Source organism: Haliotis cracherodii, unplaced genomic scaffold (assembly GCF_022045235.1).
Source record: "Haliotis cracherodii isolate W230 unplaced genomic scaffold, xgHalCrac1.p SCAF_12, whole genome shotgun sequence".
Taxonomy (NCBI): domain Eukaryota; kingdom Metazoa; phylum Mollusca; class Gastropoda; order Lepetellida; family Haliotidae; genus Haliotis; species Haliotis cracherodii.
This window is the reverse complement of record NW_027266267.1, coordinates 44,344,279-44,355,834: the sequence shown is the minus strand read 5'-3', so window position 1 is coordinate 44,355,834 and position 11,556 is coordinate 44,344,279. Positions and strand designations below refer to the sequence as shown.

The window sequence follows — 11,556 nt, the reverse complement described above, 5'->3', positions numbered from 1 at the left end:
ATTGTACTCAATCCAGTGAAAAATGAAATATACATTCGTTCATTCACTTTGACAGATAAAACAAAATAATGTACAAGAATTGAAAATGGTTTTTTTAAAATACATTAGGTGTCAAATTCTACATTTTTCCAAATTAGGAAAAATATTGGTTTTTTTTACAAGTGATGCCAGCATCAGCTGAGAGATAGCTTTTGTAGCTGTGTGTAACGGTGATCTCAGTGGCTATATATAGACCGTAGGTTCACTGTGTACGACGTCAGCTGGGATATGACAGACAGGTTGTTCACTGCCTAGGCTCTCCGGGATTATGTACAAAGACCAAATTTCAAAAGCTTAGTTTGTTTCAAGTAAAAACATATTTTTTTATAATTTAAAATTCCAAGATGAAAAAGTAAAAGAAATCACTTTGCTCTGACTCTCATTATTATTGCGTTTGAATATGTTGATGAAATTGACATAGTTTGTGTTTTTTAGCGACATACTTCCCTAATCCCGACTATAATGATTTAACTTTACTGTATATGTTCTGTTTTAATATTCACATAAAAATAGAGTATATTTACCAGTTCCATTCTGTAATGCTTTTTAGAATAATGGTTCAGATATGGTCTCGTGACGTCAGCTCTCTCGATGTGCATACGTGCTGAGTAACATGAGAAAATGTACAGACAGCTCATTGAATAGTTGTCGAACGCTGACATGGCTCGAAAGATATTTATTTTTTCTCTTTTTTAAAGAAAGTCCCAATCATTTTCAAGAAAGTCTCGAAAAAATACCACCAACCACTTATTGAATTAAGAAATAAACCCTGATTAACAGAAGGAGTATATTTTAGTTGAAACATTGTGTATTTTATAATGTAACAGTGAAAAAATTCGAAAATTATATATAATGTATCTTTTTAATGCCTTTTAACGCACATTCATCAGTTTTAGATTAGATAATATTGAAAATGATTATACGTCGGACATACAGCACGAGAAACACTCCATCGGTGCGGCAGAGCGATTAACAGCCTCCCAAGTGATAATGGCGTTCCCGTAATTACTTTGTTTGTTTGATGTTTCATGCACTTGGTACTTTGTTGCTGGCGTTATTTGTGTCTAATTAGGGAGTGTTATATCTATGTTGAAATATGTAATAAAAGAAGGTATGAGTAACTGAGATGTGATATTGTCTTTCTAACCGCGGTCAAAGTTCACAAGGCGGGAGAATGAGACAATTGTGACGTCACGATGCGCCAAAACTCGGCAAGGCCGAGATGTGAATGATACTCTCGTGATTTCCAGGTTGTGCAACCTATTAACAGAAAGTTACATGCAAGTTTTTGAAAAAAAATATTTTAATAAAAGGATACAATTTAGTTGATTATGGACAATTTGTTTCTGGTCAGGTTAATGGCAAAAATATTATGATATTCAACCAGTTCACCATGGCGAATGGATTACATGCAGATTTAAACGCTTCCCGTCACTTATGACAGAAACCGTATACCGGTATTAAATACACTACTTCCTGTGGCGCCAGGGTGAGGGGAAGGTTGGCGGGACGGTCGCACAACTTTCCTCATCATGCATAGGAAAATAAGGGGGCGGTCGGGTAGCCTAGTGGTTAAAGCGTTCGCTCGTCACGCTAAAGACCCGGGTTCGATTCCCGACATGGGTACAATGTGTGAAGCCCATTTCTGGTGTCCCCCGCCGTGATATTGCTGGAATATTGCTAAAAGCGGCGTAAAACCATACTCACTCACTCACTCACTCATAGGAAAATAACCTCGAGACATCAGTGTTCGGTTGTATTTGGGTTGTTTTTGTTTGTTTTTGTTGTATTGTGTTTGTATTGGGGAGGGGGGAGGGGGGGGGGGGGGGGGAACATTTTAATTAATTGAAGGGTAACACTGTAGACTAAGACTATGACGTCATTTATTACTATAAGTTTAACGTATTTGTTTCTAAACTTGCTTTTATTGTAAGACTATATTGGATTTGTGCTGAAACGCAAACTGGGGAAATACGAATTACAGTCGCCTGCGGATATAGTAAAGTGAAAAATGTTTTTGACTAGTGCTGAATAACGAACTTGGACAAATACGTACAAAAGTCACCTCCGGATATGTCGAAGTGAGAAATGTTTCTGAGTAGTGCTGAAATACAAAAATGGATAAATACGTACAAAAGTCACTTCCGGATATGTCGAAGTGAGAAATGTTTCTGAGTAGTGCTGAAATACAAACTTGGATAAAGACGTACAAAAGTCAGCTCCGGATATGTCGAAGTGAGAAATGTTTCTGAGTAGTGCTGAAATACAAAAATGGATAAATACGTACATAAGTCAGCTCCGGATATGTCGAAGTGAGAAATGTTTCTGAGTAGTGCTGAAATACAAACTTGGACAAATACGTACAAAAGTCAGCTCCGGATATGTCGAAGTGAGAAATGTTTCTGAGTAGTGCTGAAATACAAACTTGGATAAATACGTACAAAAGTCACCTCCGGATATGTCGAAGTGAGAAATGTTTCTGAGTAGTGCTGAAATACAAACTTGGATAAATACGTACAAAAGTCAGCTCCGGATATGTCGAAGTGAGAAATGTTTCTGAGTAGTGATGAAATACAAACTTGGATAAATACTGACAAGAGTCAGCTCCGGATATGTCGAAGTGAGAAATGTTTTTGAGAAGTGCTGAAATACAAACTTGGATAAATACGTACAAACGTCACCTCCGGATATGTCGAAGTGAGACATGTTTCTGAGTAGTGCTGAAATACAAACTTGGATAAATACGTACAAAAGTCATCTCCGGATAGGTCGAAAGGAGAAATGTTTTTGAGAAGTGCTGAATAACGAACTTGGATAAATACGTACAAAAGTCACCTCCGGATATGTCGAAGTGAACAGCTGATGTCCAGTGTACCGCAGCTTATAAAAGCCGGCGTTGAGTAAGAAGATTCACAACCGTGGGTGCGCGGCATGGTCAACTCCTTCAACGACAAACTGGCCCCAGCGTGGTTGTCATGAACAGCGACTTCACAATGAGTCTCGCCGACTCATCATTTTCAAGCAGTAGCGTGTTTGTTCTCAAATAGACGTGACAACACAGGAGGAGGAGGGGGGATTTGTGGACAGCAGATTACAACCAATGGGTCACTCGCCGTCGAGCGACTTAGCCAGATGCAGGTAACGCTATTGGATTCTGAGGAAACACAAAGCTTAGGTGTCCGTAGTCTGTCAAATACAAATATAAATAAAAAATAAAGCCCACGCTAGTCTAATGTTTGGCAAGTCTAGATTACTGCAGTATCAGTATCTGAAAATGAAGAGAATCACTGGGCTCCCTTTTTATTATATTTTTATTTATAACTGAACAACTGGTTTTTTCTGTACGATATGTTCATTTCAGAGACTAGATGTTAATCTAAGGTGTCCGCGATAGGAGTATATTTAAAGCATATGCATAAAGGACTGTTTTCCCATGTAGTAATCTGATAAGGTTCGGCACTTGAGATAAACATTTCATTATTATTCAAAAATAAACAAATTATTAAAAGTCATTTTAAATTGTAAACCTGTATGTATTACTTTTATCTATCACGAGCCTTACAATTCAACAGTTTGATTTTATTGTTATCGTGATTATCCTAAGAATCAGTATTCGTTTTCCAAAGTTTCCGTTTAAACTAGTTGGTACTTGTTCAAGGCTTTACAGACATATGGCCTTCTGGGTGAAAGCTACAACCATACAACTTAAAATTAGTTGTAATCAGAACTTCCCTCGTTATAAGGTGTGGTAGCTGGTGTAGTTTTTACTGTTTTAAGACGTCGCAGACGGAGTTGCGCCCCTTAGCCATGCAAGGATCCGCTGGTTGTAATTCCGAATGCTATATTTGCCCCGATTGTGATCTTTGGGGACGTTCCAAGTTGTTAAAATTGAAAGTCTGTTAAAAAAGTGAGTTTGATTTAACGCCACTATCAACATTATTTCAATTACATCACGGAATTCGTTAGGAGTCTCGGGTATTTCTATACTGCGCAGTGCATCACCGGAAGCTGAGAAGGATACACGTTTAGCCAATACGTTGTTACCGGCAACTTCTTGATCAAAACTCCTTGTATACAATGTTCGTTGCTGACAACACGCCTTGATAGAATGAAACTTATCTTAAAAGTCGTATTGATCTTGGGGATCCTTTTAAATTCTTTACGGATCACGCGGATGGCAAGGCTCGTTATTCGAATTCATTCATGGCGGAAAGAGGTGTATTCTCACTTCAGTAACTCCTGAAGGTTTTGTCAACGTCTCTAGTTACGCAAGTTTGTGTGGCAGTATGTTTGTCAATGTTTGTTTGTTGTTCAACGCCGCACTCAGCAATATTCCAGCTCTATGACGGCGGTCTGTAAATAAACGAGTCTGGACCAGACAATCCAGTGATTGAAATCATTAGCATAGATGTGTCTGGATGCACAAGTCTGTGTATAAATATGTTTATCAACGTCTCTGGATGCGCAAGTATGTGTATCAATATGTTTATCAACGTCTCTGGATGCGCAAATCTTTGTATCAATATATTTACCAGTGTCTCTGGATGCGCAAGTCTGTGTATCAATATATTTACCAGTGTCTCTGGATGCACACGTCTTTGTATCAATATGTTTATCAACGTGTCTGGATGGGCAAGTCTTTGTATCAATATATTTATCAACGTCTCTGGATGCACAAGTCTTTGTATCAATATATTTACCAGTGTCTCTGGATGCGCAAGTCTGTGTATCAATACATTTATCAACGTCTCTGGATGCACAAGTCTAAGGAATCAATATGTTTACAAATGTCTCTGGTTTCGCAAGTCTGTCTGTCAATATGTTTATCAAGATGGAAATTAAACAGTGGTGTTGGACTTGACAAGTCGAAATGGAAGATGCTTATTCACTGCTTGGTCGTTAAGTTCTGATACCACATCACTGAAAATAGATGTGTCATCAATGACGTAATATGACTGACACTGATTTAGGACCTCGTAATGGGCGTTTTGTTTCTAATAGAAAACGAATATGTCACAACTGACCTTTGGCAGTGTTCCGTCATTGTTACGAATGTGTCACCCCTTTCATTGTACATAATGCGGTGAAAGGGACATTTGATTGACCAAAACTAGTTTTTAACCTCTCTGATGTGAGTGGTGGCACCAAGGGGGCGGGGATATGGGTTCGGTGCACTTGTAACCTGTGCCTCTGAAAGTGAGTGGGTGAGTGAGTGTTGTTTGACGCCGCTTTTAGGGATATTCCAGCAATATCACGGCGGGGGACACCAGAAATGGGCTTCACACAGTGTACCCATGTCGGGTAATCGAACCCGGGTCTAAGGCGTGACGAGCGAACGCTTTAACCACTGGGCTACCCGACCGCCCCGCCTCTGAGAGATATATGTCGTATATCTGCAATCACTTAGAATTAAATACAGTGTTAAAATTTAATTTCGTCATGCATGAAATTATTCTTTTTTTCTGAATGCGAGATATTCATGAAACCTTGATGACGCCATTAATGTTTACAAGGATTGGCAGTTACGAGCGATAGAAGTCAACTTATAAAATTGCTTACGTCAGACGGTATCGTCTCAGTACGATGTTCTTGTGTCAAAGTGTTTACTAATCTTGCGCCAGCATGCCGACTCTCCCCGATGTTTTCTGAAAGTACATATTTAGCGAAGAAATACAGATTATTGAAAACTAGTGAGAGCTCCTGGCGAGGCTCCATTGAGAAGACACTGTAAGGAGCTCATCGCGCACCTGCTCTGCTGCCAAAGAGGTGATGTTCTCACGCCCTTTATTATCTCCAGGAACTCTTGGGATGCGCGTTCGGGGAGGTTAGGAGGAGAATTGGGGAGGTTTGCTAGAATCAGCTGATGTTGCAGACTCGACGTTCCTTGTCGGTGATGTGGAAACGAGATCGTTGACGCGAAGGGCGCGGATTGCCAGAATCAAATCAAAGGCTTGCAGAGTTTTTTTTCGCAGTAAAGAAATAAATTCCAAGACGTGTGTGTCATAGATAATGCATTATGGAATTGTGCATGCCATGTACGTTGCTCGCTAGGATCATAAACCTACTTCTCTGTTGACACAGCTCGCAGACATCACTTGGTCTAGAAAACCAGTACGAAAGTGCATGAGTACTTTAATGTACAGGGTGAGGGGTAATCCTGGAGAGCCGATGATGTTTCTGACCCAGAAACGTGCCTGTGCTAATCCTTGACTTCCACCAGATCCGTTGTTTCAGGAGACCAGATATCGCATGCAAACTTAACGAGAATGACAGAATCAAAAATATTGACGTGTGTTGATGAGATATTTTATTGTACTAATATACTGAACAAGAAAATTAAGGATCATTAATTTTTGGGGGATATTTTTATGCAATTGTATTTTCACTACCAAAAATATTTCTATTATTATTCATTGAATAATGTCATCGATGCATTGTAGATTGTTTCAATACAGCGAGACCTCGATAATCCGAACTGCAACTATGTGAACCTGTAGCAACCGTAAACCAAAAATCCGGCTCGTCTCCTGTCCGAACGATTTCCCCTGGATTAACGGGGTTTCCCCTGGATTAACGGGGTTTCACCTGGATTATTTGGGTTTTACCTGGATTAACGGGGTTTCACCTGGATTAACGGATTTCACTGAATTAGCGGGGTTCCACGTGGATTATCGGGTTTTACCTGGATTAACGGGGTTTCACCTGGATTATCGGGTTTTTAACTGGAATATCGGGGTTTCATCTGGATTAACGGGGTTTCACCCGGATTATCGGGGTTTCACCTGGATTATCGGGGTTTCATCTGTATTAATGGGGTTTCGCTGTATTTTCAACTATACGGTCGACCGCATCTTGTTTGTTTTTTCGATTCCTAGTCTTATTCTCGGAAACAAGTGTATCACGCGTTATGTCTGCATTGTAATGACCCGCCAATAGTGACGCCTCGTGGCATTACCCACTACACAACCAGGAAGTCAGATCAACAGACCTGTACTTACCGCAAAAATGAATGACTGTATTTCGTGACGGACTGATAGTAATGATGAGTGGGCACAGCGTAGGAGCAACCTATCACTTTACAAAAAACAACAGGGAACATGTAACAGGCTTGTTGGATGCCGGGGTCGCTAAACGAAGATCCTGCTCATATGTATTATCATAATCATATTTTTCATTATAACAAATTCTGGTGCCCCCCGCCGTGATATTGCTGGAATATTGCTAAAAGCGGCGTAAAACCATACTCACTCACTCACTCATTATAACAGTGAGTGAGTGAGTGAGTTTGGTTTAACGCCGCTTTTAACAGTATTCCAGTTATATCACGGCTTCCATTATTACAAATAAACCAGGGTACAAGACAAAAAATACACAATCTCAAATATAATGTAACAGGCAGTTAATCGACAAGGTGAAACGAAGACCTAGCAAGTGATGATCAGCATATATTTATATGGAAAATCTGTTACCATGGTTACGGTATCACAATCGGCTTAAAATGGTTATATTACCTCAATTACACCTTAACAGGCTAATTGGCGGAACCATGATTATCATCCTCATCTTCATGCTCATAATAATTAAAGGGGGTGACGGGTAGCCTAGTGGTTTAAGCGTTCGCTCGTCACGCCGACGGACCGGGTTTGAATCTCAACATGCGTACAATGTGTGAAGCCCATTTCGGGTGTCCCCCGTCGTGATGTTGCAGGAATAATGCTAAAAGCGGCGTAAAACTATACTCAGCCGATCAGTCAAGGCAGGAGACTATATTAGTATATTTGGGAGTGACATCATCAAGTTAACTGTCACCTGGGTACGACTCGTGCATTCCCGACATTGGTACAATGTGTAAAGCCCATTTTCCGGTGTCCCCCGCCGTCATATTCCGGGAATATTGCTAAAAGCGGCGTTAAACCATACTCACTCACTCACTCACTCACTCACTCACTGTCGCCGGTGCAGTCCTCTCGTGGTGTAACGCGAGACGGTCGTTATTGCGGATACTAATAACCAGCACTGATACTGATTCTCAATAAATAGATTCTATTACACTTGACCCACATAAAGGAGGCGGTGTGTTTATGCCAAGTGATAACACACGCGATCGAAACTTTTTTTCATTTCTATCAATCAGACAGTCAGTTATTTTTTTTACAGTTATATTACGACGTGTTACCTTTGATGTGGGAGGGGGAGCTTGGGTAGCCTAGTGGTTAAAGTGTTCGCTCGTCACGCCGAATACCCGGGTTCGATTCCCCGCATGCGTACATTGTTTCAAGGGGTAATTCAGACTCTTTTGTTAAAGAGTTAACTAATAAAACTAAACAAACACCCCACCCACCCCCACCCCCCTACGAACTGGTCGGTCCCTAAACATGGTATACGAAAAGCTAACATACCGTGCCAAAATTGTTGAGAAACCCACAGTGCTCTCTTCTCACCTTGTGACCTGTTAAATGTTGTAAGGAAGATAGAACATGCTTCGCAAGCACATGACATAATCGCCTATCTAAGGTTCATACTGCTGAGGCAGCACGTGCGTGGTGGTTATCAGGGGTCACGTGACCATATCTTTTAGCGCCGTATAAATAATATTTTAAGGTCTCTGGATTTACGTAACATTAAAACGCCATTTGTTACCAACTGTTGTATTTGGAGTGGGATTTTATCACGCATGCGCAAAAGGATGTCCAGACCCAATATGGGTCAATGCGACCCCGATATCTTTGGACGTTCACCACTGAAAGTTATCATGTCGCGTGACTGATCCATGTCTTCTGAGTATGGTTTTACGCCGCTTTTAGCAATATTCCAGCAATATCACGGCGGGGGACACCAGAAATGGGCTTCACACATTGTACCCATGTGGGCCACCGAACCCGGGCCTTCGGCGTGACGAGCGAACGCTTTAACCACTAGGCTAACCGACCGCCCTCTGGTGAGGTCAGCTCTAGATAAAGTCATCATTATTAACTCGACGATCGTTCAAATTTTCAGTTGTAAACATTAAAGTTAACACTTCGGTTTTCACGTCTATAACTCCATAAACGAAACAAAATAAATTTTGAGTCAATTATTATAAATAAATACGTCAACATTAACTTCACAGACTGCGTATTTGATCATTAACAAAAAAACACTTTAGACAACAAAACGAATAAGTGACATCGTCCAGCGCAATAATTATCAGCCAATCGGGGAACAGTAGTCTGTTAGTGGGCGTGGCCTATTTTTCGGTTTATGGAAATGTAATCGCAAAATTAGAGATTACTTGGTTTAAACGTGACCTCTCCATAAACGCTACACCCCAGAGAAAGTGATTCTTACAGTGATTCCGTGTTGAATGCTACTAGTGCTAGCAATTTGCCCCGTCCCATTAAACAGTAAATAAGGGAATATAATTTTTAAGGGTTCAGTGTAAAATATATATCTTGAAAGAAGTCCTGGTTCTAGCTTTTCTCGATGACGTAGTAGCCACGTTTGAGGTATACTATTTCTTCGCCAGGGAAAAACTGTAACAGGTGCCCCAATGCATGCCCAATATTGAGCGACTGCTGTTAGAAACTGATACCGATTAGTTACATACAACGCCCAGTGCACGTGACACGTGCAATCTGACTATCCCGTGCCACCAGATGGCACATGACCCCACTTCCCGTTTATATGCCGTTTTATTACCTAAATATAATGGTGCAGATTAACACATTAACAAAACCTGAGGTGCGTGCATGTAGTGTTTTACTGCACTTTTTCGCATCAATACTGCAATATTTGGGATACGAAAGGTGGATATTCGCGTCGCAGTCAACAATGTTACAATTTATGATCGAATCTTGACTCGAAAGAGAACACAAGCCGATCAATGTGTTAACAGCGGGGATATGTTTCGATAAAGCAAAGTCACTCTGATGTTATGTGAATGACGACAAAGCCCATTATCTGGACGTATATGGCTACAGTCTCATGTCACATTCGCGACACACGAGTAATACGTATGATTTTACCCCGTTAAAAATTTGCCCCCCCCCCCCCAAACCTAAATCTGAATTCAAGAAATAACAAATATCCCCCACCCATTTAACAAACTAATACATCTCGTGTGTGACTGACCCCGCGCCATTGTCTTGTCAAAATAATTAGTATAAATCGACTTTATGACCAAAATGACCAGTAGTTTTTACCTTCAAATATTCCCCTATCCAGCTTGCCTGACGGACGCCGACGCTAATACGTGTAGGTCGCAGACAACCACTCATATGGGCTATATCCAAGGCGTCTCTTACTCTATCCTCATTAAACCACGACCCTGGTATACCGAGCACTCATGTCATCCCTTTAGTCCACGTGGTTTTAAATACTTATTATCTTGTCCTGACGACCCTGAGGATTCGTGATCGACAATTTCAGGTCTTTAAAACAACCAGTTTTTACATGGCGCTATAGCGGGGTGCGACCGTAAGCAGGTCAGGTCAGCCTATGCATGGCCGAGCACAGGGTCAAGGCTGATGTGTTTATTCCATCTCTATTCTTCGCACATTCGACTGGAATGTAGCGCGGTTGGCGCACGTTGTCGCCGTTGGGAATACTGTGGAGTATTACATCGTAACTACTGGATATATTGGTCGCCATGGTAAGAAACGTTGACGTTTACATCTTTTGTTTAGTTTAATACAAAACCTATACAAATTAATTCTGGTCTGATAGATTTCAATGCGAATCAAATGTGGTGCAATCGTCTTACTGTTTCATGGAAGTTTCCTGAAAAAAACTTTTCTGGAATTCTGATGAAATTTGTGGTTGTGGCGGCGTGTATGGTCTTGTCGGAATATGGTCTGTGGTCTGTGGTCTTCATACGTCTGCTTAGACAGCTGTGGTGATCTGTAGAGATGCCATCTTACAATGAGGCAGACACGCTCGTCGTCAGTGGCAACATTTCACAAAGTTGGGAAATTTCGTCTCGGTGACATTACGATTGTCGTCCCACCGTAGTTAAACAATATATGATTGTTCCTTATTATCAATCATTGTCGATGATTGATCGTATCAATTTAATACCCGTGATATTCTTTTCAGTACAACATTATCCTTGAGAATATCAAACCTCTCGACCAGGTTTTATTTTCTTAACATTGATTTTGGCAAATTTAAAGTCAAAGTATCTAAAATAGATTCATGCGTGACGTCACATTTTCCGTATTGATTACTATCGTGGGTTTCCCCCTGATTCCTCGGAAAAGGACCAGCCGTCCTGTATGACGTGTGACATAATCTTATAGTGAGTCATGGGGGAGCAATGCGTGTGTTCGTTCCATATATTCTTCATCCCGATGGACCTAACTGGCGTACACCTCAATCTAACCTATTGTTTCGTCAGAAATTATATTTTTTAAATTAAATTCTGGATGAGACATTATTGTTAGGAAAATATTATCACTGTTTCACATTGTCGTTAGGAAAATATTTTTACTGTTTCACATTGTCGTTAGGAAAATATTATTACTGTTTCACATTGTCGTT

General features: G+C 40.6%; 1 protein-coding gene across 2 annotated transcripts in view; it reads left to right on the top strand.

Moving 5' to 3' along the window:
- The window catches only part of LOC139458452 (monocarboxylate transporter 5-like), a 42,551-nt gene that overhangs the window by 505 nt on the left and 30,490 nt on the right, over positions 1-11,556 (top strand). Inside the window, exon 1 of one of the 2 annotated variants that reach the window (XM_071239893.1) lies at positions 10,551-10,669. The exons of the other annotated variant lie outside the window; for it this stretch is intronic. The gene's annotated coding sequence lies outside the window, so the exon portion shown is untranslated. Of the gene's footprint in view, positions 1-10,550; positions 10,670-11,556 lie in introns of those variants that run through there. 2 annotated transcript variants of the gene reach the window in all.